The sequence below is a fragment of the Piliocolobus tephrosceles genome, chromosome 1 (assembly GCF_002776525.5).
Source record: "Piliocolobus tephrosceles isolate RC106 chromosome 1, ASM277652v3, whole genome shotgun sequence".
Lineage (NCBI taxonomy): Eukaryota > Metazoa > Chordata > Mammalia > Primates > Cercopithecidae > Piliocolobus > Piliocolobus tephrosceles.
Genome location: NC_045434.1, coordinates 41,546,951 through 41,567,654, shown reverse-complemented (window position 1 = coordinate 41,567,654; position 20,704 = coordinate 41,546,951). Strand labels below are relative to the sequence as shown.

Genomic DNA, 20,704 nt, shown 5'->3' with positions numbered 1-20,704 from the left:
GAATTGCTTGAACCTGGGAGGCAGAGGCTGCCGTGAGCTGAGATTGTGCCACTGCACTCCAGCCCAGATGACAGTGCGAGCCTCCATTTCAAAAAAAAAAGCCACAAATGGTGCTGCCCCAGGGAAGAAGAGGGAAACAGGTAAAGGGAGAATTCTGTGCACAAGGAGCCTTGCCTGCTTGCTGGTTTTCAGGCAGGTCCAGGAGGCCCTGGTGAAGCAGAACATGGGGCAGTTATCTGGCCACAAGTTGGTGGGGGCATTCTGACTGCCCTGAGTTTATTCATGTAGACCATTTGGCATATACTTCACTCTCCTTCTTCCTGATTAAAAAAAAATCTAAATGCCAGCAAGAACGTGCCAGTTTTCCCTGGCAAATGCTAGTCTTTATGACATTTCCTTCTTATTTTCACCTTTATTTCTGAATAACAGTTACTCAGTTAAGATCAGTGGCACAGTCCGTGGTAATCTAGTATTTCTTTCTGAATCAGTGGTTCTCAAAACTTTAGGGCTCATAAGAATCACCAGGAGAACTTCATTAAAACTCATATTCCTAGGCTTCACCCCCAGACATTCTGACTCACTGGGTACACTGTGGGGCCTGGACTTGGCTTTTCTAGCACACGGCCAAGTGGCACTGATGCTGCTGGTTCGAGAACCACCCTTGGGGTGGTGTTGCTTCAGACCACGTTGCCTCCAGGCACGGACTTAACCAATATGACGTCAATAGTAAAAGAGACTTCTCATTCCAATATGTGATGTTTTTGCTATACTGAGGTGAATGCTGGTTTTTCTGGACTCCACAAAGTCTCAGTTACAGACAACTGCACTCTTTGTTCTTGGCACTTGGAAAGGCAGCCAGTCTAACACTGAGGGCTTACTCTGTGCCAGCCTCTGTGTAGGTGTTAGGAACGGGGTAATGAAGCACGCACAGTTCCTCTCTCTGGGAGTTGAAATTCAAACAAGGAGGTTGGATAAACACCCACCAATTATCATTTGAAAGTTATCACAGTTAATGTGTTAAAGAGCAACGAGAGGTTACTAACTAGTGAAGAAAGGAGTGCCAAACTTTCAGCTCTCCAGGGGAGTCCTCTATGAGCAGGTGACATTTGAGCTGAGTCACCTCACCCATGTGCCTTTTTTTTCCTAATATGGTTAATTTCACTGTATACTTATTTTAAAATTCAGAGGTTTCCCTGAGTGTGTCAGTCCTATAGAGCGAGAGTCACTAGTGATGCATCTCAACTAATTCTTGGTTTTAGCTGTGTATCGATGGGGACTCATGGAAAAAGATAAGGTCAGTCTGTTTTGCCATAGCAACTCTGAGTAACACTCATCATCATACTGGCTCATAACTAGTTAGGAACTTTATGAAAAAAAAGATACTTTTATTAAAATCTTGCCTTGTGGTTTTGATGTTCTAGAGACAAAGAATTGCCCAGCACTGACTGCTCCATTTAGCTCATTTTCCACTACACTTGCCCGTCTGTGTTTAGGGCCTTGGTCTAGTAGGAACATGCAGTTGGCACTCAGCACGGGAACCGCAAAGTTTCACTGAGTGCAGAATGCTCCCTGCCCAGCCAAATGGGACTTACTGCATTCCCCCTTTCATGTACATAATAGGAATTTCTCTGAGGAGTTTTTGGATGTTATGTAGCCTGCATTTAGACTCCATTTATGGAAGATTTCAGCCCATTCAAAACCCCACTCTGCTCTCCAGTATGTTATCAAAGGCACCAAGATAATGAGGTCTAGTCATATTTCCCTGGTTCTGTGTCACATTCCTCTGCCCAGAAACTGTTTTATCCTCGCTGAGGCTTTATGCAGACTTAATTTGGCATAACTTCCAGTAGCTCCAGTCAGAACCAGAAGCTGTGATGACATTGTAGGGAACAGTCCTTGACTATCATGGGCCAAAGAGCTGACCTTTCTTTTCTCGCCTCTTTTTCTGTTTTTAACAGCACTATGTACCACTCATCTTTATTGTGTCACATTTTCTGTTCTAGCCTGTTACTCACTGTATTATTTTGAGTAAACCAGAAACAGGCTTTCACAAGCTGCCACTTAACCACTTTTTCCCATAATTACCCAAAAACTTAAGAAATAGATTTAAAATTAGAGCTGGGATAAAGGCCAGAAACCCTGAGGTGGCTGCTGGGAGCCTGCTATCCTCTACCTGCATGCAGGTGAGGAAGGGCTGTCAGCCTGCTGTGGCCATTGCTTCATTGGCTCTCAGGTCACCATACTTCTTTCTCTGTTGAGAACTGGGTCCTAGGCATTCTAGTATCAGAGGTGTGTAAACCAGAGCAACTCCATCTTAAACAGGAGCTGGGTAAAATGAGGCTGAAACCTACTGGGCTGCATTCCCAGACAGTTAAGGCATTCTAAGTCACAGGATGAGATAGGAGGTCAGCACAAAATGCAGGTCATAAAGACCTTGCTGATAAAACAGGTTGCAGTCAAGGAGCCAGCCCAAACCCACCAAAACTAAAATGGCGACAAGAATGACCTCTGGTCATCCTCACTGCTATACTCCCACCAGTGCTGTGACAGTTTACAAAACCATGGCAACGTCAGGAAGTTACCCTACATTGTCTAAAAAGGGGAGGCATAAATAATCCACCCCTTGTTTAGCATGTCGTCAAGAAATAACCATAAAAATGGGCAACCAGCAGCCCTCGGGGCTGCTATGTCCATGGAATAGCCATTCTTTATTCCTCTCCTTTCTTAATAAACTTGCTTTCCCTTTGCACTGTGAACTCATCCTGAATTCTTTCTTGCACGAGATCCAAGAACCCTCTCTTGGGGTCCGGATCAGAGCCCCTTTCTTGTAACACTAGCAGCTGATGCTAGGCATGTTGATCTCGCTTGGGGTTCCAGGACATGTTGCCTAGTACTCAAATTCCACCACAACCCAGCCCACTTGCCCCAGAAGTATTGGGTCCGAATTTGGCTACATGGTCATGTTGATTCATTCTGAATCTAGAACCCCCTTGTCCTACTCTTCCTTATAGGGTGGGCGTTTCCTATTTAACCCTGATGAAGGGCCCGATTGTGCCCTGTTCTCCAACAGTAAGGCTAGCTTCTAAGGTAGGTAGGGGCCAGTAGAGAGCTCTGTGTTTCTCCCTCCTTCAAAGGGTCTCCCCTTTAGGAGCCTCAAAGATTATTTTGTATCCTAAGGAGAACAAAAGGACAAAGGGGCGTGTGTTTGGGGGTGTGGGTGCGTGTGTGTCTGTGTGTGCATGTTCACATGTGTGCTTTCACGTGTGTTTTGTTTTTATTTAGTTTTGGCACCTCTTCATTGGGCAGGCATAAGAAAATCCCATAAGATTAATCCTTAGTAAAACATCCCACTCCACGTCACTGGACTAAATGTCAAGCCCACTGTATAGCATGATCCTAGGGCAGCAGCTGCTGTCCTCTGTCCCTTTTGGAGTCACACTTTAATCCCTTGTCCCTGATCAGGGAAAGCCATAGTTCTGAATGTCTGCTGCCACAGAATGAGACTTATATAAAGCCAAGATGTTCTGAGACGGTCCTGTTGTCCAAAATGCAATCCTATTCTTCAGAACTTTAGTTTGCAAAATACGATCATTGTAGTTATGGGGTATAGTTAAAGCTCCTGACAATACAGAGGACCAACACATGCGATATGGAATAATGATCATTATTGATGCAAGTCTGTTCTTCCAACTCAGGATAATCATTTCTTGGCATGTAAATGTGCAGGAAGGAGAAAAAGTGTTCCTGGCAGGAGGAATAGGATACAGGAGGTCCAGGAAGTAAGATAGAGCATGGACCATTACAGGAACAGAAAGAATTTTGTGTGACTGGTACTTAGAGAGGAGAGAGGAAGATGGGCAGAATCCATACTATAGAGGGCTTTGTGATGCATATTAGGAACTTGCACTTGATTATAATAGCAATAGGAAGCCATTAGGATTTTAAGTAAATGAACAACTTCGTCAGATACTCACTTCAGAAAGTTCACAATGGCTGCAGTGTAGGCAGTGGATGAGAGGGTAGCATGGTGGGTGGCCAGGAGGCCACTTAAAAAGCTTTGACTGGCAAGAGATGGCAGTAGCTTGCACCAGAGCGTGGAAGGCATTTGTCAATATCAAGCCATGGTACTCAGCCTAAAGGATTTGGGGGAACAGAGGAACTGGATGTTAGAAGGCAGCCATCACTGGATGAATGCTGATTCTGGAAAGGAGGTGGAATGCTGGCAAAGTTTTGCTCAACAGTGCTGTGCTAGCTTGAAGGACACCCAGGACTGCCATTAAACAGATGTCAGTGTTCACATCGTCATAAAAACTAAGAAAGAGAGGACGGTAGAACATCTGGGAAGCATGAGTGCACACAGGTTGAAAAAGATGGTGTCAAAGAAAAGCCCATAGAATTTTGGTGAAATGTAATTCCATCACCACAGCAATGTAAAGACACTCTGCAAACCATTGCTTCAAGTAAGACTAGTTCAATCACTTATGACAGTAGTAACATCCAGTGTTGCTTGTATGCAGTGAGTCAGGTGGAATGTGGAGCCATAACAGTGATTATATGTTGGAATTGGTTACTCTGTCAGTATTACAGGCCTTGAGCTCTTACCCCAGAAATCCCATACCTTTATTAGATTTGATTTTGATACTTGCAAATTTTAGGTGTTCAATAAATGTTGCAGAATTAAATTGAAATTTAGAACAACAAAGGACCTTACAATCTGATTTACATCTGTACAAATCAGACAGAGCAAATCCATTTTGGTGTGTTTATTTGAACATGATCTTTTTGCCGTTCGACACTCAGCAGCAAATCTCAGCTCTGTTTCCCCAAGCTTATTTCTTCTTGGTCACCTACGAAGCAAGTTCATTACTTGAGAGACTATGCATCTAGTGTGGAGATCAATCAATTATAACAGAAAATATACGATGAATTTTAGTTTGTAATATGTGAAAACATACTTTTGAATTTTATGGCACTTGTTTGTTTATGGACATACACGTATCTATGAGTTGGAAAATTCTAACTTTTACTTAGGCTCCTTTGGGCACTTTAGTAAAAACTAATAATGTTTAGAGATAGATAAGAATACAATTCTCGTGAATGTATCTTTGAATGCTTTTACTTATAAAAATATTCTATAGTATACATGTGTTGAAATTCATACGTAAAACCCTCTGTGCACTGCAAGCAAAATGCTTGCTAGTTGCTGTTAATAAATAAGTAGATAATCATTTCCAGTTTTCCTAGTAGTCTCCCAAGCAGAATTCTTTAAAAGTGTTCTCTCTGCTTGAGCTACGTTCTCCTCTGGAGTATAGCCTGTGCTCTTTGCCTCACATAGTTAATACTCTACAGTTATAAATATTTCTCTTTGTCTCCTTATGAGTATATGGTTTTTACTTAGGAAGTAGTCACTCCCTTCCCTCCCCCACCTCCCCTCACCCCCGGTCCATGAAACTCTAAATTTGGGAGGGACTTTCATGGTCACCTATTACAATCCCTCAGGGTTTAATTATGATAAGGCTTAAATAGGTCACAGCTAGTTAGTGACTGAGAACCAGTTGTCCCAGCACCTGGCCTTTGACATCTGTTTCAGTTGTACATATCATGTTGTCTTCTCAGTGTTACTTTCTAAAAGACTTATCTCTTGGGCGTTTTAAACACGCTGCTATTAAATCAATCTACTCTTTGCATCATATGTTTGCATGAGCCAGAGTGAAGCAAATCCACTTAAGATCACCTGAGACCTGGGGTATATGTGACTTCTCGATAAATTGTATGATCTGAGTTTAACTTGGTATTGTGTCCATGGGCTAACCATGACTGTATCTTTTAGTTTAGAAGTGCTCTGAAGATAAGATATTTGATAGCATAGCTTCTTTTCTGGTTCATTTGGTGTACTTTAAAATGCAAACCATGTATGATTTCATGCAATTTAAGTAAAAACTCTTAATTTGTAAAGGAAGATTACACTGCTTATGAGGACGTGGGTTGGAATACTTTAAAAATAATAGATCTAAAATATGACTCTGTATTATTTATACTTATGGATTTACTTAAATTACTTGAAGCTCTCAAAGCAGTTTAAGAGTTGAAACTAGAAGAACAGGTTTCCATCAGAGACTAGAATAAACAGAACTGCTGTCTCTTAGCCATTCAGTGTTTCTCCCCAGCAGTCTATGGGTTATACAGTCCTGGATTCACTGTTGTCTAAAGCTGTGTTGCCAGGAATTACATTTGAATACTTCTTTTGGCCCATCAAACATGGTGCCCTTTCAGTGCAGCCGCAGACTTCCACCCCATCTCCCTGAGTTCCAATGAACCAAATAGTTATTTGGTATGAAGGCCTAAAAATTGTGTGGTTATGATAGTTCAGGATGACAAATTGGAACAATAATTTTAAAAATTATGCAAGGAGAGTTAAAGTTCATTTAAACAAAAAAAAATTTTTTTGTTCGTGCTATTTAGACTGGGTAGATTCCAAAATCACTGGACGGTTTTTGATATTATTATAATTGACTGTGGCAAAGCCTGAATAGCTTTCAAGTTTTGGGTTTGTTTTTCTTCTTTTACTTATAGACAGGATATATTACAATTGAAATATATTTATTAAAATGACATAGTAAATGCAATGGCTGTTTTAATATGTGGTTTGATAATCAACATTATGAAAGGACTCTATTTGGCATATAGCCCAGAATTTCTTTTAAATATAAATATCCGGGAGAGTTTGGTTAAAATTCTCATCTGTTGTTATTGAGCAGTGAGCCACATTCATTCTTCCCATACCATGAACAAGCTTTGAGAATGTGATATGGAGGGAAATTATGCTTGGAGTTATCGTTTACTCTATTAGTTGTTTTGAGTTTTTAAAATTAAATATTGAGTAGATATAGAAGAATGTTTGTAAAGTATGTATAAATTATGAAGAACATTATCGTTACCTCTGAAATTTCTTCTGTGTCATTCCCCAATCCTATAGCCTTCTTTTCCCTTTGAGAAAGCTCCATACGAGATTTTATGTTTTGCTTTTCTTTACAGCTTTATCACATATTCTTAATCATTTTGTATGTTTTTAACTTTATCCATATGGAATTTTACCATATTTCCTCCCATCTTTTTTTTATTCAGTATGATATTCCAGTGCTTTATCCATGTTATTGCTTGTAACTGCAATTTATTGACTTTCAAAGCTAAACATATTCTATTATATTAATATACCATAATTCCTAATATCTGTTTTACTCTAGACAGACATTTGGGTTGTTTCCACTATTTATTATTAACAGTGCTGCTGTGAACACTTTCTGTTTGTTGCTGGTTTATAGGTATTTAGTCTTGATTGGGTTTGCTAATATCTAAAGTAATGTTTACATCTGTGTAATGAGTGTATTTGGCATGTAATTTTCCTATTTTTCAGTGTCATTTTCAGATTTTTGCATCAAGGTTGTTTTTGCTTCATAAAATGATACATCTTTTTTTTCCTTTGCTTCATAAAATGATGCATCTTTTTTTTTCCTTTCCAAACTATCTGAAATAGTTTGTGTAAAACTGGAATTATTTGCATGTTTTAATATTTGCTAGAGTGTGCCTGTAAAATCATCTTAGGTGTTCTCTTTGTGAGAAGATCTTAAACTACTAAGTTAAATTTTAGAAATATTATAGGAGTATTCAGTTTTTCTATTTCTTTTTTTTTGAGACAGAGTCTCAGCTGGAGTGCAGTGGCCCTATTTGGGCGCACTGCAACCTCCCCCTCCTTGGCTCAAGCGATTTTCCTGCCTCAGCCTCCCAAGTAGCTGGGATTACAGGCATGCACCACCATGTCCGGCTAATTTTGTATTTTTAGTAGAGACGGAGTTTCTCCATGTTGGTCAGGCTGGCCTCAAACTCCCGACCTCAGGTGATACACCCGCCTGGGCCTCCCAAAGTGCTGGGATTACAGGTGTGAGCCACCATGCCCGGCCTTATCAACTTCTTAGAAAAACACAGATTTGGACTGGGGAGATTATTGTATATTTGTTTTCTATTATGTTAATTTCTGATGTTTTAAAATTGTCTTTCTTCTATTTTCTTGGTCTTTATTTTGCTGGCTTTGTTTTCTCATCTCTCCAGGTAGATGTTTAGCTCATTGTGATGATTTTAAAGCACTTGCAAATTCTTTAACATTCTTTCCTTGAAAAAATGGAGTCAAATTTTCCTCCACTTGAATGTTGGCCAGACATAGTGACTTCTTATGAATAGCATGTGGCAGAAGTGATGGTATATGACTTTCAAGAATAGGTCATCAGGCCGGGCGCGGTGGCTCACTCCTATAATCCCAGCACTTTGGGAGGCCGAGGAGGGCAGATCACAAGGTTGGGAGATCGAGACCATCCTGGCTAACACAGTGAAACCCTGTCTCTACTAAAAATAATAATAATAAAAAAATTAGCTGGGCGTGGCAGTGGGCGCCTGTAGTCCCAGCTACTCAGGAGGCTGCGGCAGGAGAATGGCATGAACATAGGAGGCAGAGCTTGCCGTGAGCCAAGATCGCGCCACTGCACTCCAGCCTGGGTGACAGAGCGAGATTCCATCTCAGAAAAAAAAAGAATAGGTCATCAAAAAGAATCATTTCTGCCTGACTTTCTCTCGGATCACTTACTTGGGAGAACCTAGTTGTCATGGGAGAATACATGAGCATCCCTCTGGAGAGGCCCATGTAGAGAAGACAACCATGTGAGTAAACTTCCTTGGAAGTGGATGCTTCTATTCTGTCAAACCTTCAAACGATTACAGCTTTGGCCAACATATATGACTGCAACTTCATGAAATACCTCAAGCCAGAACTATCCAGCCAAACTACTTTTGAATTCCTGACCCATAAAAACTATGAGAGATAATAAATATTTGTTGTTTCAAGCCACTAATTTTAGGGGTAATTTGTTTTACAACACTAGAAAACTAATATACTCATTAATCATCAGCCATTTTTCTGCTCTAATACAAGCATTTAAATGCTATATAAATTTCTCTCTACATTAGCTGAATCTTACAAGTTTGGATATGCAGGATCATTTGGATTTAAATATTTTCTGATTTCTATTATTATTAATTTTAACTTACGAGTTACTTAGAATTGTGTTTCTTAATTTCCAAATATATATTATATGTCAATTATTGATTTCTAGCTTCATTGCACTGTGGACAGAAAATACGATTTGTATGGTATCATCCTTTAAAATTTGCTGCATCTTGCTTTATGTCCCTGAATATGGTCAATTTTTATAAAAGCTCATGGGCCCTTGAAAACAATATATATTCCATAGCCTAATATGTCCATTAGCTTAGGTGTGTCAATTGTGTCATTCAAATCTATATCCTTACTTTTGTTTTTATTTATTTACTTGTTTATTTTCTGTAGAGCTCTGTGGATTTTTTGCTATGCTAAATTTATCAGTTATTGACAGAAGTACATTCAAGTCTGCCACTGTGATGATTCATTGATTTTATTGTTTGCATTTCTATTGTTGAATTATATGTTTTGAGTTATATATGTATATATAAACATATACACCCATATATGTGTATATATATAAACACACACACACATACACATATATATGTAATGTTACTAGATAGATTCATGCTTAGAATTATATCTTCCTAGTGAATTAAATTCTTATCATTATGAAATGGCATGTTTTATTGCTATTAATGCTATTTGCCTTAAAGTTTATTTTGTCTGTTATTTATATAACTATACCAACCATCTTTTAAGGCTTGCATGAAATATCTATTTAATAAAAACATCTGACAGTCTTTAAATGATGTGTATCATTTAAGAGATGTTTATCACTTAAATGATACATACACATCATTTAAAGGATATATCATCATCGTTAAATGAGCAGTGTATTTACATGTATTATAATTACTCATATTTTTGTTTGTAAATTTACTATCTTATTTTGTGTTTTCTACATATCTCACCTTTTCTATTTCCTTTCTTCTACTTTCTTGACTTCTGGATTATTATTAAAACTTTATTATTAGCAATAATAATCAATAAACACAATATATTTTATATTCTATTTTTATTTTGTGTATTCTATTTTTATTTTGTTATTGGGTATCCTAAAAATTTTAACTGGCAAAACTTAATTTATCAAAGCCAAAGATTCATCAACATCCTTAACTTTCTCTCAAAAAATACAGATAATTTAGAATGCTTTAGCTCCTTTGATACCCCTCTCCACTTATAGGCTGTTGTGAACTTAAATTTTAATTATATTTTTCAATTTTTAACCCATTGATATCTTATTATTGCTGTTTTATACAGTTTTAGTATTTACTGCATTTTTACCACTGTCTGGGAGGAAAAACTTTTACCATAGTCTCTTAGGTTCTCCTGGAATCAGTGAATTAAGCTGATAAAAGACAGATTAACAGGAGGAAAGCATACACATTTTATTTAATGTCATTTTTTACATGGCAAAAGGGACTTCACAGAAAAAACAAAGAAAATTCCCAAAGAAGCAGTTAGACTCGGGGGCTTATATAACATTTTAACAAAAGTAATAAATTGTGGAGAAGTGGCTCGACAAAGGGAAGGGATTTGAGTTCCTAAGAGTGCAAAATTGTGGGAAAATGACTGGGAACTCTGGGCAGTCTAGTGGAAGATAAGGTTTATTTTAGTAAGGTATATTTGTGCAGATTCATCTTGGCATTGACTCCTTAACTCTGATGATAAGAATATTCTCTTCTTCCTGGTGCCAGGAGGGCACCTTTCTCATGGAAAATTTATGCCTTGCTTTTAAGCAGAAAGGACAAGAGTGGGGAGCTCTTCTTGGATCTGTTGTTTCTCAATTGCCTTTGGCTCAAAATAATCAATACGCCAATGCAGTATATTCTGAGATGGCATGTTCTGATCTCCTTCACTGCTTTCTCTGCTCATCATTTTTTCTTGCATCTCAGATTGTCGATCTGAAAACATTTTCCTTTTGCCTGAAGTACATCTTGTAGAATTGTCTTTAAGTTTGTTCAAAAATGCTTCTAATATTTTTCTCAGTTTTCATTTATCTGAAAATGTCTTTATCTCATTCATATTCTTAAAAAAATATTTTCACTGCATATGAAATTTGGGAGCAGTAGTTATTTTCCTATTACCACATTGAATATTTTGTTTCATGATCTTCTGGCTTCCATTACTGAAGTTGAGAAATATGCTATCAGCTTAACTCTTGTTCCTTTGAAGGTAATTTGATTTCTTTCTTTCCTCTTTTTCTCTAAAAACATCTTGTTTTTGTCTTTGGCATTCATCAGTTTCACAAGAATGTGTCTTAGCTACAGATTTCCTATTTATTTATACCACTTGAAATTTGTTAGTCTTCCTGAATCTGTGGGTTATTGTTTAATCAACTTTGGAAAATTCTCAGCCATTATTTCTTCTTTTCCTCTATTCTCTGTCTCTTTTCGAAAATCTGAGTACATGTACATTAGATATTCTATCTTCCTCACCTCTTAACCTTTTTTAAAATTTATTTATTTGATACAGAGTTTCACTTTTGTTGCCCAAGCTGTAGTGTAATAGCATAATCTCGACTCACTGCAACCTCCACCTCCTGGGTTCAAGCAGTTCCCCTGTCTCAGCCTCCCGAGTGGCTTGGATTACAGGTGTGCACCACCACGCCCAGCTAATTTTTTGTATTTTTAGTAGAGATGGAGTTTCACCATGTTGGTCAGGCTTGTCTCGAACTCCTAACCTCAAGTGATCTACCTGCCTCAGCCTCCTGAAATGCTGGCATTACAGACGTGAGTCATCATGCCCAGCCTATTTCTTAACTTTTAATTTTATATTTTCTATGTTTTTTCTCTTTCTCTCTTTGTTTTTCCTGAACAGTTTCTATGCTGTGTCATTCAGTTCTCTACTTCTCTCTTCATCTGTATTTAATCCCATTATTAAACTTATCTACTGAGTTTAAAACTTAATTTTTTTATTTTTCATTTCTATTAATTATTTTCATTCTTTTTCTAATCTGGTCATTTAAAATAATCTCTTACTTTTTACTTGTGTTTCCAATTTTTAAAAATATTTTTAAACATGTCAAACAATACATTTTATATTCTGTGTTTGCTAATTTCAATATCCAAGATCTCTGTAGGTTGTATTCTGCTATCTGTTGTTTGTGCTGGCTCTTACTCACGGTACCTTACTAACTTGCTTGTTTTGTGATTTCTGATGATGAGCTCATATTTCACTGAAGCCAGTTGAAGGTGAGTTCCTCTGAGAGGATTTGTGTTTCCTCTTACTAGATGCTTGAAGGCACTACCAGATATTTGGACCATGTAGCTAATATGCATTTAGACCATAAATATTGTGGGGACATGCTTCTGATTATGATTTCTCAAGAGAAATATTTATCTCTTTCACTCAATGCCTAGGTTTGAGACAGACAATTTTCCTTAGAATGGGCTAAGACCGTGTGTATGTGGGTGGTTTCTGCAATTTAATTGGGCACATTATATGCATTGGTTCTTTGATTCTGGTATTCAGCATCCTGCGAGGCTAGAAAAAGGTGGCTTAAGGTCTCTAGGTTCTATCAGTATCTTCAAAGTGAAACTAGCTTCAAGACTTGCCTTATGTTTTTGGGTTTGGTATTAATTTGCTAAGACTGTTGTAACAAAATACCTCAAACTTAGTGATTTAAACACCAGAAATGTATTGTCTCAAAGTTCAAAATCAAGATGATGGCAGGGTTGGTTCCTTCTGAGGGCAATGAGAAAAGGATCTGTTCCAGGCTTCTCTCCTTGGCTTATAGAAGCACCACTCTGATCCATGCTTTCATCTTCCCATGGCATTTTCCCTATGTGTGTGTCTGTGTCCACATTTTCCTTTTTTTTTTTTTTTTTTTTTTAGATAGAGTTTTGATCTTGTCACCCAGGCTAGAGTGTAATGATGTGATCTCAGCTCACTGCAACCTCCGCCTCCCAGGTTCAAGTGATTCTCCTGCCTCAGCCTCCCGAGCAGCTGGGATTATAGGCACACGCCACCATGCTCGGCTAATTTTTGTGTTTTTAGTAGAGATGGGGTTTCACCATGTTGGCCAGGCTAGTATTAAACTCCTGACCTCAGGTGATTTGCCTGCCTTGGCCTCCCAAAGTACTGGGATTACAGGCATGAGCCACTGCACCCCGGCCAGCCCATTTTCCTCTTTTGTAAGGACACCAGTCATATTGGATTGGGGGCTTATCCTATTCTAGAATGATCTCATCTAAATTAATTACATATGCAACGACCATATTTCCAAACAAGGACACTTTCCGAGATTTGGGGAAATCAAGATTTCAACATATGAATTTGGGTGGTATACAATTCAATCTATAACAGGTTCCTTACATTGTTACCAGTTCATTGAGGTATTCAAAAGAACTTTTGAAAGTGCAATTTCTCCACTATATCTTTTCTTCAGTAAGAGGGTTGATTATGGTATAAAGTGTGCTATACTGCTGAACACCATAGGTTTTTGCATGGTGTTGACAAAAATTGTATGATATTGACAAGTTAACTGCCACTAAAGCAGTTTTACAAAGGCTGCTTCCATCTTTGGAGCAATCATTCATTTTCAGTTCTGTTGCATTATCCTTGAGGTTTTGAGGCTGCACATTTGCCACCTTGACCTTGTGGGAAATGACTCAAAAGCCACCTGCTTGGGCTGTATATTTGCCACCTTGACCGTGTGGGAAATGACTCAAAAGCTAAACCTGACATTCAGAACGTTTTAGAGTTGCAGAGCCATTTTAGGGATCCGGTTTCTGCCAACTCTGTGTTGAATGCCCTGTGCAACTATAGCACATATCAGTCATAACAATAATAAAGAAACCTCAGTCATGAAGAGTAAACTACATCCTACATGTTATGTGTTAGATGATAGAGAAATGTGGAATACATTTTAGGAAGCTTTCTATCAAAAACACTTTAAACCTTTCCTATGTATAAAGGATTAACTCTCAGCTCTGAAAACTTTGCTTAATCAGAAGATCTTACTCATTTAAGGTTATTTAAAGACAAAGACTTTTAGCATATTGTAATCTATCAACCACTGCTTCTGAATGACTTGGGGTGGGATCAGAGTAGAGGGGAAGAGACTTTTAAAATTTTAGATTCCCTGGCATTATTCCAGACCTACAAATTAGAATCTCTGAGGAAAGGAGCCCAGAAATGTACATTTTAAACAGCATCCCTTCAGAGTTAGAGAATGGTTGATGCCCAGGGTCTTCCTCTTAAACATAAGGGATTTTGCTTCAGCAACTTAATTTTTATTTTTCTTAAATTGTATTACTGGTAAAGATTCATGATTTTTATAATATGAATTTAATGTTTGTAGTGATATTCAACAGTACAATTAAAAGTAGTGAATGGTGGGCCAGGCGCGGTGGCTCACGCCTGTAACTTTGGGAGGCCGAGGCAGGTGGGTCATTTGAGGTCAGGAGTTTGAGATTAGCCTGGCCAACATGGTGAAAACCCATCTCTACTAAAAATACAAAAATTAGCCTGGCGTGGGGGCGCGCACCTGTAATCCCAGCTACTCAGGAGGCTGAGGCAGGAGAATTGCTTGAACCTGGGAGGCGGAGGTTGCTGTGAGCCGAGATGGAGCCAGAGTGAAACTCTGTGTCAAAAAAAAAAAAAAAAAAAAAGGAGTGAATGCAAATAAAGATAGTGAATGGCCACAATGTGCTTAGCAATTGTAAGATAAAATTAAACTCTTTATAATATTTTGGTGAGAGGATCACAACTGGACTCTTTGTAGGATTTATTTTTGAAAATAATCCTGAATCTAATAGCAAGCACAACTGAGATACATTTTCTTTACTGAGTTTTGCATTTCCAGTGTGACCCTTTCACTTTTTATACTGTATGATCTAATTTTATGTGAGAGCTCACTCTGGTAAGCTGTACCGTGTGTACGTGTGTGTGGATGATCTCCGTTAGTAAGATAAAATACCTCTCTTCTCTTCTACTTCTGTCCCCTTCCTCTGTCCAAGTGAGAGGCAATCTACCACCTCTCCCTTAGAGATGACCATAAAATCCCAGAGGAAAGCAATATGCCTAAAAGTTATTTAGTCTGTTCCCCTTGCTTGAGTATGCATTGGAATTCCCTGGCCTGGGGTGGGTCCTAATTTGCATTTCTGACATGTTCTCAGGTAGTGCTGATGCTGATACTACTGGCCTAGGGACCCTACTTAGAAAGTCACTGTATTAACTCATTTAATCCTCACAGCAGTCCTGTGAGGTAGGCACTATTATTTTCATTTTCATCATGCCCCTTTTATAGATGAGGGTTCTGGGGCAGCTGGGAAGACAGCTGGTGATCAGGACAAAATTTTAAAGCCAGGCAGGCTGACTTCAAGCCCATGCTGTAACCTACTGTACCATGTGTCTTCTCAGTCAGCAGGTACTTATTAAACGCATACTGTGTGCCCGCCCTGTGTTTGACTAGCTGTTATTTTTTTAAAAATCTAATCTCATTCCTTATTCAGGAAGAGATGATTTGAGGATACTCACTTCCTACTGAACTTGACATGGATAATTTCTTGCTATCTACTTGAGAGGGACATGAGCTGCTACGTCAAATGAAACTCAGGTGACAATTGAGATGGAGAAGTTAAGTCTTTTCTCTGCTTTTAAACATGACGTTGTGCCTTAACCCAAAAGGGTGTTCCTGTGGTAAACTGTGTACTCTATAAATGCTCTCCAAAGCTAGAATTTTCTTGGTTTATGCAAATGTGCAGCTGAGAATAATTTTGTGGGATATGTTGCAGGAGTGGGGTTGAAAAATGCATGGTACTTATCTATTACCAGTTCTTTGTGTTTTAAGTACTTAGCCTTTATTTTTTTTCCTTTCAGCATTTTCTTATATTAACTGGATTGCCATATTGGCTGTTGCTGAGGGGGTGGGGGAGTCCTGATCTGACCTAAAAAAAATTTTTTTTAGCATTTTCTTTCAGAGACCACAAATCATACTGCAAGTCAACAACATCTGAGTGTTAGTGGGACATTTCTATTTTAAGAGGCTTAGAAAAGGAGGTAAAAAAGAAGGAAGTTGGAAGTTAGGAAGGAGCAATGAAAGCAAAGCACCCACTTTCACATCTTACCAGACAAAGCCCCTCCCTGCCAAGTTCCTTTCTGGTGGGAGATTAGGGCATAGCTCATGCAATCACCAGCTAAGAAAGGAACTGAGACTTCTCTTCGTTTGTTCTTTTTTCCTTCCCCACCTTTCGCTAGAAACTATTAGACTGCCACACTGTCCCATTGTGTGACATGGGATACTTTAAGTGACAGGGTAGACAAAAGCTGGAACAAAAGAGCCTCTATTAAGGTAAGGGTCTACTGTGTCCAGAACATTGTCTTAGATGCTGGGGGCAGAACAAACCAAAAACATAGTCATTGCTTATAAACAAAATTCAGTTTGTAAGGTTGTCACACTCAATTAATAGAGTAGAGTTTGGGGAATGATTTCCTTCTGACTCTCCAGGATAAGTGGAATTTAAAAAATGGAAAGTAGATCAGGAACATCATTTTGCTTCATTCCGTCTCACTTTAAGTGAACTCGGGCCCAAGCCCAAGTGGTTCTGTTCCAGGAAACACGGTGGGTCAAGCAGGATGTGACCTTATCACACATCTTAGCCATTGTCCTTTCCTTCTTAAATCCCTCGTTAGGAGAATAATAGTTGAAGATATCCTTCTTTTTTTCTTCTCCAGGCTTGAGGATATCAGGCTAGATATTTTCAAGTTGAGAACAAAAAGCCTTTCCACAAACTTGTAGTCTCCTTATGCCAATAGTAATGAGTCATTCTTGCTAAGAACATAGGTGGTTTGTATCTTTCTAGTGCTTCTTGTCAGAAGAAGCTTAACAGGCACAGATGGAGATACTTTTCCTGGCACAGTAGACCCTGGGCACAAACCACAAAGTTTCACAATAAGGCTGTTAGTTAAGTGAATGCAATATTATAGCTGAGACACTTTTGGGGTGTGTGTGTGTAGGGGTGTGTGTGTGTGAGAAAGAGACAGAGAGAGAGAGAGTCTGTGTGTGATGGGGGCTATACCTCAGCTTCCTGTTTGGCCTTGCTGATGTCACCGCATTAGTACAGGTGCTGCACTTCATATTTTTTGTACAGATGTAAGTCATCATATTTAGTATTTGACTTTAAAATGAATTGGTTTATGCACATGTGTGCTGATATATGAATAACAACAGAAGGGGGAGGAAATTTTGGATTTTGATTAGGTGAAAGAGGTGCAAAACTTCCACTATTTCTTTCACAGATACCTGGCAAGCCAAAAGCTTTCTAGAATTGCTAGGTGAAGTTCTAAGTATCACTAATTTTGAGATAAGCTGATTGACATTTATGATTGGGTTTGGTCATGATAAGGGGTAGTGAAATCTCCAGCATAGATGAGTGAGTTGCCGTTGGTCTAAAATTTTGCCATCTCTGGTTTTCTTCTGATTTCCAGTTCCATATTTGTTGGCTTTAAATGAACACAGTACTGTTCTCTTCATACCATATATATTTTTACCAGGCCAGGAATCTAAGAAACTTATGATCTAATTTAGATGTCTCTGGAAATGTGAATTTCATAACTGAAGAGAAGGGAACAGATTTGAAATTGAAATATTTTGATAGGGAGCTGACAGTTGGGTTAAGTGGATTGTTATACATTATCATCTTAAAACTACATTTCATGTCTTCTTAACTTTCCTCCAAATAACACATTCTAGAATTATAACACTATTTTCAATTCCCTTTGCATCTTTCAGCCCTTAGAACTAAATCCTAAGCCAATAGCTCACTTTTTGGCCTCCTAAATTTGATTTTCTGAAGGCCTTAGGTTAAATGTCATTTCCACTAGAACACCTTTCTTGATCTTTCAGGATAGATGAAAGCCCCACTGATTTTCTTCTTTCTATCTGTCCATTCATCCGTCCTTCCTTCTCTCGTACCTGTCCTTACTTCCATCACAGTTCTAATCACATCATATCATCATTGACTGTTTATTTATCTGACTCCTAAAACTAGAAGTTCCTAGAAGCCAGGCCTATGCCCATCTACTATTGCATCTCAGCCGTTAGCACTGAGTGTAGGGGTGTAGTAAGCACGTACTCTTTTTTTTTTTTAACTGAATGAAGGAGCATGGGAAGTAGGTCATTATTTGAAAAAACATCTGGAAATGATAAGAATAGTTAATAAAGCATTCCAGATTGTTTAGGAGAAAGGTCTATTTTCCTTGTTAACAGCAAAGGCAATTTCTTTGGAAGATTCTGCTTTCTTTTTTGACTATCTGTGCAGTTACTTGTTTATTTTTCATTTTCCATCAGCTTTACAACTTTTTCTCATGCTCTTCATTGCCTACTCTCATTTGTGTTTAAGCCTTCCTTTACATAAAACAGTATTTTTGGCTTAGTATTTGGATGATTAATGACAATCAATCTTAGCAGTTAGATTTCTGACAAACTGACCACGCAAAGTGAAATATGTTGCATGATGTCATTATTTAAGTTATTGTTTTGCTGGCTGTGACCCATTAAGCATCCCTTCTTTCTGTTTAAAAAAATTTTTTTTCCAACTTGTTTTAGATTTGGGGGTATATGTGCAGATTTTTTAATTGGTATATTGTGTGATGCTGAGGTTTGGGGTATGAATGAGCTCATTCTACAACTACTGAGCATAATATACCATAGTTAGGTTTTGCAACTCTGTCCCCTTCCCCCACCTCTATAGTCCCATGTATTGTTGCCATCTATATGTCCATCGGTACTCAATGTGTGACTCCCACTTATAAGTGAGAACATGAGGTATTTGGTTTTCTGCTCCTGTGTTAATTTGCTCATAATGGCCTTCAGCTCCATGTTGCTACAAAGGACAAGATTTTGTTCTTTTTTTAATAGCTGTGTAGTATTCCATTGTTTTTATATACCACATTTTCTTTGTCCAACCCACTGTTGATGGGCACGAAGATTGATTCCAGACTGCTTTCTACAGTGGCTGAACTAACTTACATTCCTATCTACCGTGTATAAGCATTCCCTTTTCTCTGTACCTCACCAGCATCTGTTGTTTTTTGACTTTTTAATAATAGCCATTCTGACTGGTGTGAGATGGTATCTCATTGTGATTTTGATTTGCATTTCTCTGATGATTAGTGATGCTGAGCATTTTAAAAATATGTTTTTTTGGCCGCTTGTATGTTTCTTTTGAGAATTGTCTATTCATGTCTTTTGCCTATTTTTAATGGGATTATTTGTTCTTTGCTTTTTCAATTAAGTTCCTTATACATTCTGGATATTAGACCTTTGTTGGATGTATAGTTTGTGAATAAAATATTATTTTTTAAATGCATCTATTTTCATTTTACATATTTTTTTTTAGTCACCTTGGTGACTGTACCACTTACCATCATTTTTGAAGAAGTGACTTAACAAAATAACCCAAACAACATTTCTTCACTTCTGCAGACTCTTCCTGTCACAATGAAGTGGCTTCCATTACTGGAATAATGTCAGGGAAGATAATAGCTTCCTCTAAATTCACCCTATTCAAATGTGTAATTCACATTTGTTCACAGACTAGAATAATGCACATATAAAATGTTTATTGGCTGTTATATAGCTCCTAGAGGAAGAAAATAAAAATGAAATGGTTTGTACATTATAGTTTGTCAGAAGTATGATTGCCAATTATAATAATAAAATACTTGCTCACATTGCTAATATTTATTGGGCACTTACCATGTGCCAAGCACTGTACAAAGACTGACAACAATCCTTTTGGTTAAATAGCATTATTGTCCTTAGGAAACCAAGGTTTAGACAGCTAAAGGAAATTGCCTAGAGGTAGGCAGTTACCAAGGGGTAGACTCGGAATTCAATCCTGAATGTTTAACTCCAAAGCTCAAACTCCTTATTGCTGTGTGTTAAAGAGCCTGGCAACTAAAGGATTACATATTCAGTTTCTCCTGCTACATTTGAAGAGGGATTTTAGAAAGCAACAATACTAGCAACCAATTATTGAATGCCAGGTAATACACTGGGTGTTTAATGTATGCTCTGTCAATCCCTATGACAATACAACAGAGGAACAATTTTTATCTCCACTTTTCAGATGACACTGAGGTTCATGGAAATTAAGAAATATATTTTAGGCCACAAAGCTATTTAAGGTCACAATAGCTACTTAAGCTATTAAGCCAAGTAACACCTAGATCTCTGCTCTTACTGCTTACTGCTAGATGTACTAGAGTATGTCCAGTGTTTGAATAGTAAGAGGTCTGGCAACCAGGTCATATGACTGAGAACACTGGGTTGTGTTTAACCTGACAGTGATTGAAGGGAGGAAAAATATCTTCAAATATCTTGTGTCATATAGAGGAAGGATCAGACATATTTTGTTTTGCTCCAGAAGGTAAAAGTGTCTGTTGTAAATGTAAGCAATCTAGAGTCTGAAGTTGCAATTGCAGTTGCTTGCTTCTATGAATTTTATTTAATTAAAAATAGAAATTGAATCTATAACTCAAAAGTACATTAAAAAAAAAAAAAAAAACTAATTTGAACTCAGTTAAAGTCCCAAGGTGGCATCTATTACATGCATCTTCTGAAGACACCATTGCATTTTTATTGTATTAGAAGAAACATTTCCAAAATATCAGAGGTGAAGCCTCAAGTCAGTTCTGTGTCTG

General features: G+C 38.0%; 1 protein-coding gene across 1 annotated transcript in view; it reads left to right on the top strand.

Annotated features, from left to right (window-relative positions):
* NIBAN1 (niban apoptosis regulator 1) overlaps positions 1–20,704 on the top strand; it is a 173,145-nt gene that overhangs the window by 88,000 nt on the left and 64,441 nt on the right. The gene's annotated exons all lie outside the window — the stretch shown is intronic.